The sequence below is a fragment of the Hippocampus guttulatus genome, chromosome 1 (genome assembly GCF_054856545.1).
Source record: "Hippocampus guttulatus isolate MCC_2025c chromosome 1, RoL_Hgut_1.0, whole genome shotgun sequence".
In the NCBI taxonomy this organism is placed as follows: domain Eukaryota; kingdom Metazoa; phylum Chordata; class Actinopteri; order Syngnathiformes; family Syngnathidae; genus Hippocampus; species Hippocampus guttulatus.
This window is the reverse complement of record NC_141261.1, coordinates 9,531,517-9,548,666: the sequence shown is the minus strand read 5'-3', so window position 1 is coordinate 9,548,666 and position 17,150 is coordinate 9,531,517. Positions and strand designations below refer to the sequence as shown.

The 17,150-nt window shown below is 42.0% G+C and overlaps 1 long non-coding RNA gene across 1 annotated transcript in view; it reads right to left on the bottom strand.

Moving 5' to 3' along the window:
- LOC147210306 (uncharacterized) overlaps positions 1 to 6,518 on the bottom strand; it is a 36,556-nt gene extending 30,038 nt beyond the window's left edge. The window contains exon 1 of the long non-coding RNA XR_015102959.1: positions 6,382 to 6,518. This is a non-coding gene — a long non-coding RNA (uncharacterized LOC147210306). The remainder of the gene's footprint in view (positions 1 to 6,381) is intronic.
- Positions 6,519 to 17,150: the final 10,632 nt, after the last annotated feature.

Here is a 17,150-nt window from a genome sequence, read left to right as displayed (position 1 = left end):
TGCACGAGCTGATGTTAGCCACACATGCTACATGGCTAGCATGGCAATTTATTTGTTTTCGCTTCCGTTGTTCACGGGAAGTAAGCAAAGCCGGCCAAGGAACACAGGCAACACCCCTCAGTCTCAGTCACGCTTTCTATACCGGACAGTCTCTTCTAAGTTAAACTTGCCAAGGCGCTGTGGGTTTCAAAATAATTATTACAACAAAATTAGAGGTATAAGATGGGGCCAAATATTCATTTGAATTATTTTCGACTGTCAGGTCACAGAAATACGACCAAAAAAATGTGTTTTTCTTTTACAACCACAAACTCCCCCTTTAAATTTTGTTTTGCATGATGAAAGCCTGCCGACTTTGTTGAATCTAATATCAGTGTGATGCGTGCCGAAAACGACAACAAGTTGATAGTTTTGCAAAGTTAACATGTCAATAGTGTGTTAGTGATAGTTAATTTCGAGTGAACATAGGGGAAAAAAGTGTGTGTGGGGGCGGGTGGGGAGGGGGGGGTAAACGAACAAGAAGTAGGAGTGGGGCTCTCGTAACCATGGTGAAGAAATGGTTGTCATGGTAACCCACGGAGCCCGGGTCAGCGGCTCAAGGAATGTGCATGTCGTTTGCGTGTGTGTATGCACACACACACACACACACACACACACACGTACACGCACACACACAGAACTTGGTCATTATTTTCCATCACCATGTTAGATGTGTGTATGTGTTGACAGATGAGTCCAGTTGTGAGAGTCACAGAGGGGCTTGAGTGTTTGCTCTTCAGGAGGTAAGAGGTGTGTGCATGTGTGTTTGCGTGCGTCAGAAGGGCTGTAGGTTTTTTACTGGTCTTTATATCCTTCAAGGGCTAAAAATACACGTTAGCGGGTGGTGTCTGTGACAGTGTGCTATTTTGTTGGTGTTTGGTGTGGATTGCTGGGCCAAGTAGGTTCATAAAGCGAAGAGGGGCGACAAAGGGAACCGTGGCACGACTGAAGCGGGCGACTGGTTGTGTGTTCGTGTGTGTGTTTAGCACAGCGTGGAGCGTAAGTCAACCAACGCGCACTGCTGTGCTGCTATTTCTTGAGTGAAAATCATCCGCATTTTCATTCAAGTGGCGGTTGAACAAATTCAGGCAGGTCTGCGTGTCTGCACATGCTCCCCCGAGCACAAAATCACAATTTGAAGCAAGAAATTCACACACCGTCTTCCCAGCATCTTTCCACATTTACATTTCAAGTGGCATTCATAAACAGTACGTGTATCAAGGGCCGGCTTTCGCATTAGGCAACATAGGGGCAGACACTCAAGGCGGCGTGGCCTTCAGGGGGCGCCACATAAAGTACACTCTACGTACGTATGTATGTATGGAATTATATAAAGCAATGTCCAATGAAAATGACAACACATAATACAGTGGTACCTCTACTTCCGAACGTCTCTTCATATGAAATGTTCAAGTTACGAAACACCTCAACAGGAAAATATTGCCTCTTGTTACAAAAGAAATTTCAAGATACGAAAGGTAAAAATACAGTATGGGCTGCTACTCGCAGCTCCCAGTTTCCTGAACGCAACATACTTAGAGCTGCTCTGCCATTGGCTACTACCGAGCATCATCCTGGCATACCATTGGCTAAGAGGGATCTCTACCGTATGTGTCAATGCTTGTAGATAGATCGATAGATATGTGTCTACGTAGCGTCCTCGTTATTCACCCCTCGGGCCATGAGCCATTTCGATAGTTTTACATAAATGTGAATCACCCAGAAAAAGTGTTCACCAGTCCAGCAATTGCTCACTATGCTGATGTCTGCCTTGGACATTTTCGAAGGATTGTTAAAAGCCAACAAAAGCAGCCGTCGTCGGATCAGTTCTTTACAAAACGCCAGGCAAAAACCACTTCTGAGAGAGAACATGAACTAAAGAGGGCAAAAAACGATGAGGACGCAGTTAAAAGATAAATGACCATTTTTATTCTTGACTATTTTCTTTGTTTTTTACATTATGCACAACTCTCATTTATTGTGCAATAATCTAATTGTAACATGTATTCGTTACATTTTTAATGCATTTTTATGCTTTTGAAAACATTTATGTCTGAATTTGGGGGTGCTCGGAGCGGATTAGGGCATTTACATGGAAAATGTGTCTCTACATACAAAATTTTCTCGTGAAGAAATTTCTTCCAGAACCAATTAATTTCGTAAATAGTGGTACCACTGTACTACAAAATAAGCAGAGGTGAGCGAAACTTGACATTCAATTGCTATTCATGAGATTCCACTTGATAGGTTGTCCTGTTTGCATGTGAAAGTCTGAATTTTCAGGAGAGTGTGACATTATTTTATCAATTGATTTATTTTGAGTCGTGCACGTTCAACCTATCGCTATGGTATGATGCAGAGTTCAGTGCCTCCCCCACTCCCTACCTCCCTTCAATCTGAGGTCTAAAGACGGGTCTCCCACTGATTCTACACTTGTTGATCCAATCTGATATTAACTCAAACTGCACAACTCTCACAAACATAGACATTTAGTCATATCACTTTTCAAAAATCCAATTAGTAATATTCACGCCGCAGTAATAATCAGCATGATAAATGTGCTCATGCTTTCATATCCCACTCACCAATTTGCAGTCAATACAGCAAAGCGGCTAAAAGAAGATACTCTCACAAATTTGATAATGTCAAAGTTACCTTGGGACCTCATCAACATGATCACGTTTGCATTTTAACATTATAATAGCTTTCATACGGCCAAGTATGGTCGTGTTAACCCCGAAATGACCAGGAGATAGAGAGTACCGCTACACTATATTTTGTTGAGTACCACACCACCACGTGTCTTCTAAAAGGTTAAGCTGATGGTTTCATGAATGCTGAAGGTGGATCTGGGGTCCCCTCTGGGGTACTGTTTCAACTGTTCTGAATGTGGAAACAAAAAAGGTACAGTCCGTCTGTCCAAACTGGCCATTGTTACTTTTCGACTGGATTTGTTGAAATGTGGTGATACGTGGATACAAACACATTACCCACAGGCAAAAATGACAGAAACAATAATAACTTGGGAGAACTATAAAGAGGTGAGACTGATTACAGAAGGGGCCGGGATGATGCATTTGAAGAGATCACGTCCTATATGGAGAGTCCTTGATGACCCCGATGATGACCTGTCAGCCGACAAAATGGAGTGAAGCAAATTTCCCCTTTCGTAAATGTTCTCACTGTGCCTTTTTCTTTTGTTTGCACCGTGATAACTCAGCCCATCTAAACTAACATCATGGCTTGGGGCAACAGCAGATATTGAAAATGTTTTATGAAAGGTCATAAATTCAGGAACATCAACTGGGAGTGGGAGGTCGGGTTGGTGCTGGTGGTCATGAGTGGATCATTTCAGCCAACTGATGGATCGTCTCACAAAGGGCATTGGCAACTTCAACTTGCCAGGCGGTTAGCGCGTCAACCTCGCAGTGCAGAGGTACCGGGTTCAATTCCAGCTGCGGTCTCCCTGTGTGGAGTTTGCATGTTCTCCCCGGGCCTGCGTGGGTTTTCTCCGGGTACTCCGGTTTTCTCCCACATTCCAAAAACATGCATGGTAGGATAATTGAACACTGTACAACTGTCCTAAGATGCTATCGTGAGTGCAAGTGGTTGTTCGTCTCTGCGTGCCCTGCGATTGGCTGGCAACCAGTTCAGGGTGTCACCCGCCTACTGCCCGAAGACATCTGGGATAGGCTCCAGCACTCCCCGCGACCCATGTGAGGATAAATGAATGAACTTTTCTTTGGTAAGAGCAGCAGTTTTCATGAAGGTCAAGAAAGCTTGCGTCGCAGCAGCAGCAACGAACCACTCTCCTCCGCGGTGACAAAATACCCTGACATCGGTCTTGTCTATTGAGAAACCTAGCCGGGAAAAGCCGAGTACCACATCATAGCAACGTGTGACTAAATGGACCAATCACAAGAGAGAATGCGCGCTGCGTTCTAAGGGCAGCAATGATTTACTGAAGTGTGCTCAGTCACATGATGCAATGCGGTCGTTGGAGTAGAAAGAGGTCTTAAAGGTTAACATTTGTTACATTGCATCCAGAAGAAATCACAGTAGATACGAATGTACCTCCTCAGCAATTTTAGCCTGCATGATGATGTTTAAAGCAAGCCTCAATTTGGGGTTTCAAAAATGAAATTAGAAACAGGCAACTGGTCACGTGTTTGACTCGGGAAAAGCTTTGGATGTCACCATGAAAAACGAGAAACAAGATGGCGCCGAATCATGTGATAATTAATTAATCAGTTAAGAAAACCACAGTGTGCCTCTATTTGGGTGCAAAATAGAAAGATTCCAGTTTTTTTCCTCTCATCTGTTTGGCACTGCTGATAATTTCTGTGACTGATATTCACGTCATTTCGTGGTGTCTTCCTATTGCTTGGTTCACTGCCTGCCATTGGATTGTAAGCAAAAGGCAAACACTGTCAGATGGTTCCTCAAATTATCTGCCAAAGGATGATGTCTGTCACAAGATCTCTGCCCCACTTTCTTTCACTGTGACAGTTACCACCGTCAAGATTTTTTTTCCCCTTCTCCCTACAATTGTGCATCTTTCGTCTGAGATGGTCAAAAATGAAAAACGTGGAGCAACATTTCCGAAACTGAAGTACTGAAAGGTACTTATTGTTAAACTGCGCATAATGTTGCAGTTGCTTAAACTTTTTATTAATCCAGCACAGTACATGTACTAATATGTTAAGTTTACTTTTTAAGGATAAAACCTCTGTTACATATTTAATGAACCCTTGGGCCTACTATGCAACTGTATTTCAATTTAATATAGTAGTTGGAGTGTCAAGTATTTTTCGAGGTGCAAAACATTTGAGAACCGCTGGTGTAAAAGTCTCAGTTTCTCCAAAGATCCGACAAACTAAAACAGGCCCACCTTGTAATCACGTACGTTAAGATTAGAAAATGACAATGTCACTTTTCTACATTATCGCAAACACAATCAATCTTTCAGTCATCAATTTTTGTAAAACTGCCAAAACCGCACACAAATAAATCATATTGACAATAACCTCCTTGGTGGAAGGAACAAGAACCACTTGACCTTGCCAAAACATGCTGTTGACGTGTGAGCCACGTTCAAACCTTCCTCATCAAGCGAACAGACTTTTAACAGAACTACAGGTACAGTGATCTAAACTTGAACCTGCCGCACGTACGGCTGACTCTGGGGTCCGAGAGACCACCTTTGAAATGTGATTCAGTCTTGTGAATGCCTGTGAATAGGGCTCCCACTTCAAATTGATTGTCACTATTCAGAACAGCGGTGAACTCTCAGAGGTATACCGGGCCCCCTGACGCTGAAAGGCATTAAATCCATCAACACAGACATCACCCGTCTTCCTGAAAATGCCCCAGTTGGTGTATAATATCAATTGAGACTTTCTGGACTTGGATTTCCCAGCTCTGTATGAGAGAGCTCCAATTAATGACCTCAAATTTATTCTTCTCCCGACAGATGCTTTTGTGCGATAGGGTCAACCAGCCTGGCACAATATATAGCAAGGGGGGCCCAACCATTGGACCAGTAGCCCGCGGACTGGTCCCAAGTCGACCGCAAAAGATGTTGAGGGCAATGGAGGGGCGGGGGGGTGGGGGGGGGGCGTGTGTCTGCGTTTGTGTAATTAATGTTATACATTATATATTTTTGTGTTAGTGTACATTGCACCCTAAGCATCCTATCAGTTTTACTGTCAAAAAATATTTTTTAAAATTAAATTAAATTTAAAAAGCAGGTCACCTTTAACCTACGATGGCGCGTGACCTGCTTCACCGGAAGTTGGTTGCGGTCATTTCAAGTGCCTCTGATGAACACCAAACACGTTGTTGATGTTTGTTGAGTTAGGTCATGTTCATATTTTTACTTCTATAACTTCAGTTTCATTGAAATGAAAAATCTTGGTCTCATTTTTTGTATCACACAAGCCTGGCATTTAAAAAAAAAAAGGGGGGTGTTGATTTTTCATAACCAGTGTGGTTACCATATTTAAATACTTGTATGTTCGAGTCCAACATTGTGTGAACTAGAAGAGAAATAAACTACCGGTAGTCAAAATGTCACACTGCCCCTATTTTAATCATCCAATGACGTTACATTTTCTGTTGGCTAATTTAATGAGGCAAGGTGTTGATTTATTGACACTTAATTTCGACCTCGTATTGCTGCAACAACTACACAACGTGCTCTGAATTCTATCAGAATCTATTTTGATGCTGTCACACTTGGTCAGGTTTTATTTTGTCCATGCGAAATAAAGGATTTTTTCATCTGAATGATGAAATGAGATTATTTTAGCCCCATCTTGTGTAACCCTTGTAGAAAATTACCTGAATCCCATCGTGGAGATTGTGTCTGTTTTTATCTGTTGGTCTTGGCGACGGCCCGCTGCGCCGGGGGTAAACAACATTCCCGTTCATTTCAGCCTCGGAGAGGAGAGCATAAACCATCAGCCCGCAGAAGCAAGCCGGCTCCTCCACCGTCGGTTGGAGAGAAAAGAGAAAAGGCGAGCAAAGTCGGTGGCTTGCTGGTTTATTGGCTCGGTGGCCGGCTGCAACGCTCTAGTGCATGCAAAACAGCAGGCACACAAAAGCTTTGGTGGGCCACACGGTAAGAAACTAAACAAAGGCAGCGTGTTCCTGTTTATAAAGGCGACATTTGATTTTTCGGCGTCTAAAATGTTCTCGCGCTGACAGTAACAGCTGACTGAGGCTAATCTGTGTGAGGTAATGAGGCGTGTGTGATGCATCTGAGGGCCATAAATCACTCAAGACTCAAGTGCAGTGTTAAAAAGTACATCCTTGACTGCCAGACGGCATTACGCAGCCAGGACAATTTGTTTCTTATTTTACAATGACCACATACAGAACGTTTACAACTATTTTTATCACGGACTGCTGGGAGTGAGTCGGAAGGAGGTAGAAATGTTTTGGGGGAAATGAGATGTCAACATTTGACGGCGACGTCTATGATAGATATCAACACGTTATTGGCGCATGACACAAACGCACGTTCTGCTTGTCAGAAGTATTTAGTAACACCACAAATGTCCACTTTATTCTTTATGTGTCAAGTAAAATATTACGACTGTTACGCTTTACATCTTTGTAGAGGCAAAGACAAATGTGAAAAGTTTTCACTTTGGATTATGTATATATTTTTTTAAATTCAATGATTGTTTATGAATCTGTGGCCCACTAATGGTTAAAAATGGTGGTTACACATGCTATTTTCTCTGTTTTTGCAGCATCAAGAGGTGAAACTGTGCTTCGTGTGCAGCGGTTTCAACTGTTGCAGAGATGTGAGCACCAGGGAGCAGACACACTAACACTTGACAATAACATCCACACTTGGCTGGCAGCAAAGATGCGTTTTCCTCCTCACAGAGACTCAAGTTTCTGAACAGCATCCAAACTATCAGGACTTTGTAGCTCATACTTTGTAGCATCTGCGTGATGCTACAAAGGCCAAAGTGTGGGCGCTTACACTGATTAGCATGAAGAGTGCCAGAGCATTCTGGCACCAAACTCGACTGTTTGTAATTAGAGGATTGCGTCTCAGAGTGAGGACTGGGCACTCTTTGCCGAGCTGGAAAGAGCATTGAATCTTTAGAAAGCTGCCAAAGTCCCGGACAACGTTTGGTGCTTCTACAACAAGAAGCAAGTCAATCAGACTCTCTTTTTTTCGCCAACGAGGGGAGTTACACAATCGCATAGTTTTGACTAACATTTTATGCTCATTGTGGTGGATCTGCATCACATTCCAGTTGACTTTAAAAAAAAAAAAAACTGGAAGTAAATTGTCATGTGATTACATTCTGTCACCTAAGATTATTTGCAGATGATTTGTCATGGTCATGTTGGCGTGGTGGACTGTGGAGGACCCAAAACGTGCTAGGAAACAAAGACAGGATCGAGGAGCAGGAATAATGTCAAATTCTTTGAGATAAAGTGAAGTTGAAGTTATTTTGTGTGTTTCTCCCACCCCTAAAAAAAACGTCCAGTCACTGGTAAAAAAGGTGACATTTTCTGATATTTCCCAGGTGCCCTTTTGCCTACTAAACACTGCAATACAGATGACAGATAAATGGTTTTGATCTTAAAGCAGCGCTAGGCTCGCAGGCCAAAACTGCAAAAGGCAGCATAGCTGGGGGGCGGGACCAAAGTCACTCATACTAGCAAAAGTACTGCTTCGCTTTTTCTGCTGACCACCAAAAAAGTGGATTTTAATAAGGTCGAGAATCGAGAGCCACGTTCCGTTCAGCGACACTTTGAGCTCCAACTCCTGTGTCTACGCTGCTGGAAACAACACTGCAAGAGGCGCTCATGCAAGGGAGGGTGAAATGGTTCATTTAATCAAGAAAGATGGCACCGATGCTGAAAACCTGTGTCAGATTCACTTCTTACCAGCAAAAAAACGTGCTCCTCAATCATTAAAGATGGATTAAGGAACGACTGGGTGATTTTGTTGCCCCGGTGAGTTATTTACGCTTCCTTTTCGGTACTTCCTGCATGGCATGAGCCAAGGAAGAACTGGTCCGGAATGATTTACAGCTCCACAAACCACTTTTGTTCACACACAGCAGACACGATTTGATAGTTAACACCGAGGATAAATCTTAATTGAGTAACTCGAGCATATGATAGATTTAAGTACGACAAAAGGTGTGCATTTTATACAGACAAAGTCATGGTACCCTTCCATTAACTCATTCACTCCCAAAGACGTTTTTAAACGTCTTTTCAGACTTGGTCCAGAATTGGCTGGTACTGAATGAGTTAATAGAACCCCCCCCCCCCCCCCCACACACACACACACACACACACTTTCATCACTCAAAGGCATTTGGAGTGTAAAATGTTGCCCGACGTCAGAAAACTCGGTCTTGGATGCATCTCGTGTGACTCTCAACAAGAATCTCCAAGAACGTTGGACAATTCTGAAACGCTCCCTCATGAAACCTGATCTAAATCCTCTTGAACATCTGTGGAAGGAGCTCTTAAATCCAGCGACAGCTGGAGCAGTTTGTTCATTGGGAGTGGGCCAAAAGAATTGTTCATAAAAAGGTGCACAAAGTCTCACTGCGGCTTCTGGAAATAATTTGATTGCCTCAAAAGATAAGATGAGCCCCCCATTAATTTTGGCCAGTTTTCATTTGTTAATTGTTCAGTGTTCATTTGTGATTACTTTTGTCGGTTTCGAATTATTCCCGTGACGAAAAGCCTTTTCGAAAAACCAAACGAAATGACAATTTTGCACATATGGGAAGATGCGGATCTAAATGAGTATTCTGCAGCATTGGCTCTCTGCTTGACAGGCAACAGCTGTTATTGGCAGGAATAGTACAGTATCTACTAACATTTTTAACATCGTTACTTCCAGTGACAGAAGTGTGGAAAAAGCTCAGACACCAGAGGCAAAAGAAGAACGCTTCGAAATTGCAAAATGTTGGTCTAAGAATAAATCCCTGTGCGATGAATTCAATATCAAGAGAAAATGACCGTAGGCTGCTCATGAATGTTAGCCCACGACGCTTTGGAATCAAGATGATTTTAACTCAATATGAACTGAATGCAGCATAAATGCAGAGTACTCTGTGAGAGAATTTTCATTTCGAGAGGAGCGTTGGCGCAGAGCGCCGATGCGTATTTGGAATCAAGAGTCGCCGCTTGGAATTGAAATGGATTTCCATGGGACAGGAGAAGTGAACCAATCTCTTTTTTCATCAATGGATGCTACAGCTTCTTGTTGACTTTGAAACTTAGCTTGTAGCCGACGTGTGCACATTTTGAGCATGACGTCTCTGATCCACTGGTTAAAGGACACTTTGATTCTCTCCTCTTTCATCTCAAACTGCTTCAAACAACAAAGCGTGTGACGGAAAAGTGGTTCGGACTGCACGACTGTCCGTGTTTTTTTGTTATGTGTTGTGTTTATTATTTTACTTTATGTTAACCGTTTTGTTAGGCGCTTTGTTACAGCTGCCACTGTTGTGAAAGCGCTATATAAATCAGCATGTATTGTATTGTAACCTGTATTGTTTTGTGTTTTTTGTTATTGTAAAGTGTCCTTGGGTGTCTTGAAAGGCGCTTATAAATAAAATGTATTATTATTATTGTATTGTATTTCTTCATTTTTCGGCAACATGACATCGTGTCCAGCTTAAAATACTGTACTATTGAATTATTATTATTTTTTTTTCATCTCTAAAAATCTAAACGTTTTCTGACAAATAACTACGATAGTTTTGAGAAATACTGTAAAACAGAGGTGTCACACTCATTTTTGTCACAGGCCACATTGTAGTTACGGTTTCCCTTGGAGGGCCGTTACGAATTTTGGGAAATCAGATAAAATGTTGAATCCCCTCCACATATTACACACACAGCGCACAACAAATTGATGAAGAACTAGTTTTAAAATCAGAAGTCAAGAAGAATGACGGTTATTGTGGATTACATATGACAATTTGACATTTTGATTCAGACTTTAGCAAGCATCGTGGAACTTGACATGATTGATTTGCTTTCGCAGGCCACATAAAATGATGTGGCGGGCCAGATCTGGCCCCCGGGCCTTAACTTTGACATGCTGGTGTAAAATGATAACTAATAGTCAATATGAGATTGGACACATTGACTCACGCCTTTTTCGCAGTTTCTCTGACTTTGCCTCATCCTCACTCCGCTTTGCTGCAGCGTCTTTTTCGACTGAAGGTTGTGGTGCTGCTGTCTTTTTTCAGAGAGAAGAAAAATACAGTTTTGGGTGATTGTTGGGATGTCTTTTTTTTTTTTTTTTTAATTCTCATTCAAAGTTTGTTTCATCTGCAAATCGCCAATGACACTGTCAAAGAATGGGAATCAGGAGCGCCAGGAGAAGCATTTTAAAACGGCACACGCACAGTACGTACGGTAGTTTCTACACTTAACACACTGCAAAAGTGCGTCCCGTGCCTCCTCGTCAGGTCTTTCCCAAGCTAGGCACTTCTCTCTTTTTCACAAACCCGTATCTATTTTTCTGTTTCGTTCACGTTAGGGGCCGTTATGGCTGTTGCTCATCATGGCATGTGTGTGTGCATGCGTGACGTAAGCAACTAGTTCAAGCTCACTGTTACTATAGATCTGAAAGATATAAGGCAGTGTCATTGGAGCATGAATTTGCTGCTCATGGAGAGAGCTGCCGGATGAAAAAGAGACAATGAATTCTGAAACAAATTTATTTCAATTTTCTTTGCTCTCACTCTCTCTCTCTCACACACACACACACAGATGCCCCTTACAGTCCTCTTGCCCTTCCCTTTTCACCCCCTGCCGCCCTGTCTTGAAAACTGTTGTGTTGCCCCCTTGTACTGTGAAGGAGCTCAAACTGGCGGCTGGAGAAGCAATGAAATGGAATAATTTAATCGCATTAGGAGAAAAACATTCTCCTTTCATTTGTAAATTCCTGAGGCATGCTCCCCGCCCCCCCAAACCACCTATACACCTACATTTCTCTGTCCTTACGCCAACACAACTGCTGGGATCATAACACACACATACACACACAATGTTTTAAACTTGACGAATTGCAGAGCAGAGGAAACTACCAGTCACAAAAACAATGACTACGTTTCCTTGCAGTCAATATTTGGAATAAGGTAAATCTGATTGATGAAACATTCGGAGTTACCCGAATGACACGACTTGAGCGGACAGAGTTACTCCGGCATTTGAATAACACGATTTTAAACGGCGACGCGTGGAAGTCGTGACACAAATAGACATCAATACTGCTTGTTACTTTCTACTGTGAATAAAACACCTCACATTCACGTCACTCACCAAAAGGAACAAAGCAGTCTGTTGCCTCCTTGTTCCAAAAGTTTGGTACGTGTGGCTGCGCAGAGTTCCGCCATGGCTGTTTTGTTTACCTCTGCTGTTGTATGAACAGCAAGTACCGCGCCAGATGCACGGACTAACACATATTTACGTGTGTGTCTATCCACAAACGGTGTCATTTTCACCGTATAAAATGCATACAACGGTTGAATGCATCTTGCCTGGCCAAGAGCTCAGCACCCCTAAACCCCAGATTCAAGCCAAACTAAAAGTCCTTTATACGGATCTGCATCAAAATTGAATGGCTTCTTCCTTCCGCACTGAAAGGATGCTCATAGGTTAGGGTTGACAATCAGCAGTTACGAATTTTTTGGTGAACTTAAAAGGACGCCCAATCAAGATCAGGGGTTCCGCCATACTGTTTTGTGGGCTAATTAACTTCAGGTGGTACTTTGAGATACAAGTTTCATTTGTTTTGTGACCACTCTTATCACAAATCGTCTTTTGCCATTGAAATGAATGGAAATGTAATGAATCCATTCCAAACCCCTCCCCGCACCCCAAATCAAAATGAGGTTTGTTTTGTTTTTTTACAGAAGAAAAATATGGTGCTAGCAGTGTTGTTTTAGCAGGTACGTTTTAAAAACAATCAGTAATAACATTTCATCTCCTCATAACCCGCAAACAGAAATTGTGAGTACAAAATATGACCGTCTCAAATGTGGGATAATTAACATCGAGTGGTACTTGTCCTTCCTTTTTCTTCTTCTATTTGTCTATTGGCAGGTGGCAAACCATCCCTTCATAGTGCATGACCGCCAACAATTGGTGGTGTCTTCCACTACTAGGAAACCAATGCAAATTGATGGCAGCCAGATGTGAATCCTGTTGCCGCTATCTCGCTGCGGTGTGCCCTGAAGTGCACTCGTACATCAATTTTTTTGGCTTGTATCGCAAGACAAAAAAAATATAAGGCCAATTAATGGCTTGTAGCTCAAAACTCAGAAGTCAAGACAGAATTGTGTTCTGTTCAAATGAAATTATTTTACAGATTTTCCAAACTCGCTTCGAGGATTATTATGAAAGGTTGCTCACGCAAACAGATGCACACACCTCTTTTTTTTTTTGCTTCTGAAGAGTTGCCTTGCGGTTCTATGTTGTGTCCACTATTTCCCCTTCTATTGAAATCCACTGAGCCCCCAATTTTACACCCACACAGCTCCCATGGGGACAGGCCACCTTTGGCGCCCTGAGGATTATTGGACCAGCTCAAATCCTTTTCAGAGCTTTTGCCCCTGTGCTCGGCTATAAAGTAGTCCCCACTACACATGTACAAAAGAGACAATCACAACACAGTTTTTACCTTTTTTCATTCATGTCAAATCAGCGAATCTAGTGCATGGCACACTGAAAAAGATAATCAGATGCACCAGGTTTTTTTTTTTCACTACTCTTTAGGATCCGATTTGAAGACTAAATTTCCAGCTAATCAATGTGACATTATTTGTTTCTCCTCCCAACGTGCGAACAGACTTTGGGTCCCTATCATTCTGCAATAACACCACATGGACAGCAAAGACAAGCAACCATGCCTCTGGGCTGCCTTGGCAAGCGGCGCATTCCAGTTGGATACTGTCACACTTGCAGAGGACAAAAGAGGTGCTTTCACACAGCAAATCTTTTAGCTCAGTGTCGCAGCATCAGCCTAACTGTAAAACTGCTCACTTGAAGCCTTGTCGCTGCATGTTCCTTTTTGCTCTCTCTGCCGTGAAGAGAGCGCTCTCATGCAGTCTGATCACAGGTGAAATTATTTATGCACTCTCCATAAATAGCGTTCCCTCGGTTATTGCGGATTCACTCTCTCCCGGATTTTCATTTGTGACCGTGACTTACCGTATTTTCTGCACTACAAGGCGCTTGGGAACATAAGGCGCACCTTCAATGAATGGCCTATTTTTAAAAAGTTTTCATGTGTAGGGCGCACCATATTCATTTTAAGGTGCATCCAATAGAAGCTACAATAGTGGCTGCGGTTGCATTATGCATCCACGAGATGGAACTACGCTCAAGGGAATACAATACAACTTTATAAAGTGCTTTAACAACCGCTGCAGGTGTAACAAAGCACTTTAGATAAACCTTTATTAGTCTCGCAATGGAGAAATTCCAGATTCACAGCAGCAAAGTTATGAAAGCAAGACAAAATCAGAAAATTGATCCATATGTAAGGCGCATCAGATTATAAATTGCACTTGAGAATTGCATCGGCTTTTGAGAAAATTGAATGCTTTTAGGTGCGCCTTATAGTGCAGAAAATATGGTAAGCTCGAACAATTTTACTTCGCTATTTTTGGGTTTTCCTACTACTTTTCTTATTTTAAGTCGGACCGGTCAAGAAATATAAATTTTTTTTGAGGGGCACAGAGCATAATCGATGAACAATTTGTGAATGCAGCCAGCGGCTTGGTATTTATTCTTCATTTCGTATTTTAAAAGTTAACTTTATTAAGTGGAATAAATGTTTCAAAGGGTGGGAACTGTGGAGGGAGGAGGATTCATAATGACTTAATACAGACAAATATCTCCCCTAAAAAAAAAAAAAAAAAAAAAAAAAATTGCAATTAAAAACATTTTTGAAATTTATTTGTTTTAAGTCAGATTCTACTTCTCGGAGATTCGCCCGTTTCGGGGGTCTTGGAACGTATCACCTGAGAAAAGTGAGGGAACACTCTATACCAGGGGTGCCCATCACAATTGACTGGTAGCCCGCGGACTGGTCCCAAGTCAAATGCAAGGGGTGTCGGGGGAAGATTAGTATTTCTGTGTGCGTGTTATTAATATGGTATATTTTTTGTGTTAGTGCACAATTCACTCTAAGCATCCTTTCAGTCTCACTTTTACCCAAAAGGATTAAAAAAATAAATAAACCAGTCCACGTGATGGTTCAAATGCAAGCCAATTATTTAAGCTACAAACAAAAAAGAAAATACATTAATGCAGTCAAGTCCACTGCATTGGAGGTGACCAACGCAACTATCCATGTACGCGTAGTGTATAAGAAAGAACTTTGTGGCAGGCTGGGCAACACATAGAAGCCCGTGGAAATGTATTTTTCCGATGTAAAGACTATTAGCATGCTGCACATGCTTTTATCTTGAAGGTCTTGTGGTGCACTTTGTAGCATGAGGGAATAAAGAAAGAGGCTGAACCAAGACATCTCAAAGTTTGTCAGACTGATAAGAATCCTCAGTAGTCGACGCGTACAAGGAAAATGGAGATGTTTACATCCAAGTTCCTTGAGTTTGACTTTAGACTTAAAGGAGCTGCAGTGCGAACAGTGGTAATATACTGTACAGCATCAGATAATGCAGTGACAGGTGGGAAGGATATTGGATGAAAGAAAATGTAGGTTGGAAATACAGTTCAGGGGGACACATGAAATGAGGCACAAACAATGAAAGAGATGGTCAATTTTAGCACAAGACAGATGAGAGGTTAAGAATGCAGCAGATGGGGAAAATGAGGGCATAACAACTGACGCAAAGCTAATCGTTTTATTTGTAATTGACAACAGAGCTGTTTACGGTACACTTTCTTTACGGCACAATATTTAAAAAAAAATCCTCTTCAATATTTAAAGATCTTTGTACAACGACAAGAACGTCTGATTTTTAACAACAGCCCATATAAGAAGATGATCCAAGCCACTGGTGGAAAGTATCTAAATACTGCGATTTGTTTGTTATGAATTTTTCACTTCATGTATTTTTCATGTCCCCACCTTTTATGCCCCGCATTTGAAAACACAGTATGTAACATTGAATTTCTGCATATTTAAGCAGAAAGCAGAAAAAGAAATGTACAGTCGTGACATGGAGGAACAACAACAAGGGTGCATTAACAGGTTTGGAGAAACAATACATTCCCCATCCATATCTTGATTTATATATTGATTCATTCATTCATTCAAAACATTGAGTCCAAGAACATGCCTTCCCTTTCTGGCATTCAAAAATACTTCATCTTATCTGACAAAACACAAATAAGATTCTTATTCAATTGCTAGCTTAGCTAATTTCGGGGGGGGGGGGGTTTACCAAGTTCACAATGTTGATATTTTTTCCCCCTTTCTTTTCAGTATGAACACTGCAAGCTAATAAGAGAGGGGAAACTATTATGTGCAAAGAAATTTCTTTTCTCAACTCATCTGTATTTCTAGAGCACTTTAAAACAACCACCCCAGTATGCAAAGTGCTGTCGATGGAGCAATATCATATATACAACAATAAAACTAAATAATGAAGCCAATAGAAAGCACAAAAACAATCAAACTAAACTCAAGTCCGAGTCATGCCGAGTAAAAAGCCAAAGAATAGAAATGAGTTCTGAGAAGAATTTCAAAGATGGGCAGCGAGGTGGCGGGGGCTTGCCGAATGTTCAGTAGGAGGTCATTCCAAAGAGAGGGACCAGCAACGGAAAAGGCTCGGTCCCCTCTGAGCCTCCGCTTAGTTCTTGGTACCGCTAATAATGTCTGGTCCGCAGACCTGAGGCACCGGGCAGGTCTGGAGGAGCGGAGGAGCTCAGTTAGGTAAGGTGAAGTGAGGCCATTTAAAGATTTGAAAACAAGAGGGTCTTCAAAAGAACTCTAAAATGCATAGGGAGCCAGAGAAGGGATGCCAGAGCAGGAGTTACGTGCTCCCTCTTACGAGTACCAGTCAAGAGGCGAGCAGCAGCATTCTGGACCAACTGGAGATGCTTAATGGAGGATTGGCTGACTCCAAAGTATATTTATAGTGCATTACAGTAATCCAAGCATGCCACGTTTGCATGGTGGTGGTGGACCCCAAAAAGCAGGCAAGAGGGAGGAGCAGAGTGTACTTGAAGAAGTGTATTGATAAAACGCAGAAAATTAAATCCTAAACAAACAAAATCCGAACAACAAAACGAATCCAAAGTATCAAACAAAAATCACGACTGAAGATAAAACATGACAGTAACCGAAACATGATTGAAACAAACCTGATAGCAGCAAACAAACATGCAACAAACAATGACCGGACAATGAGTGCTCAGGCGGGAGTCCTTTTATGCCACTAATTACCTAACAACCAACAGGTGTGCAGCTGCAGGGGAAAGCCCCACAGTGCCACCTGTTGGTCACAAACTGAAACATGACACAGCCGGGATGTGACGAAGGCATGAATTACTGTTTCAAAGTACTCCTGAGAAAGGAGAGATTTTACTTTTTTTGTGCCAAGTAATCACAGGAGGCATTTTTGCGT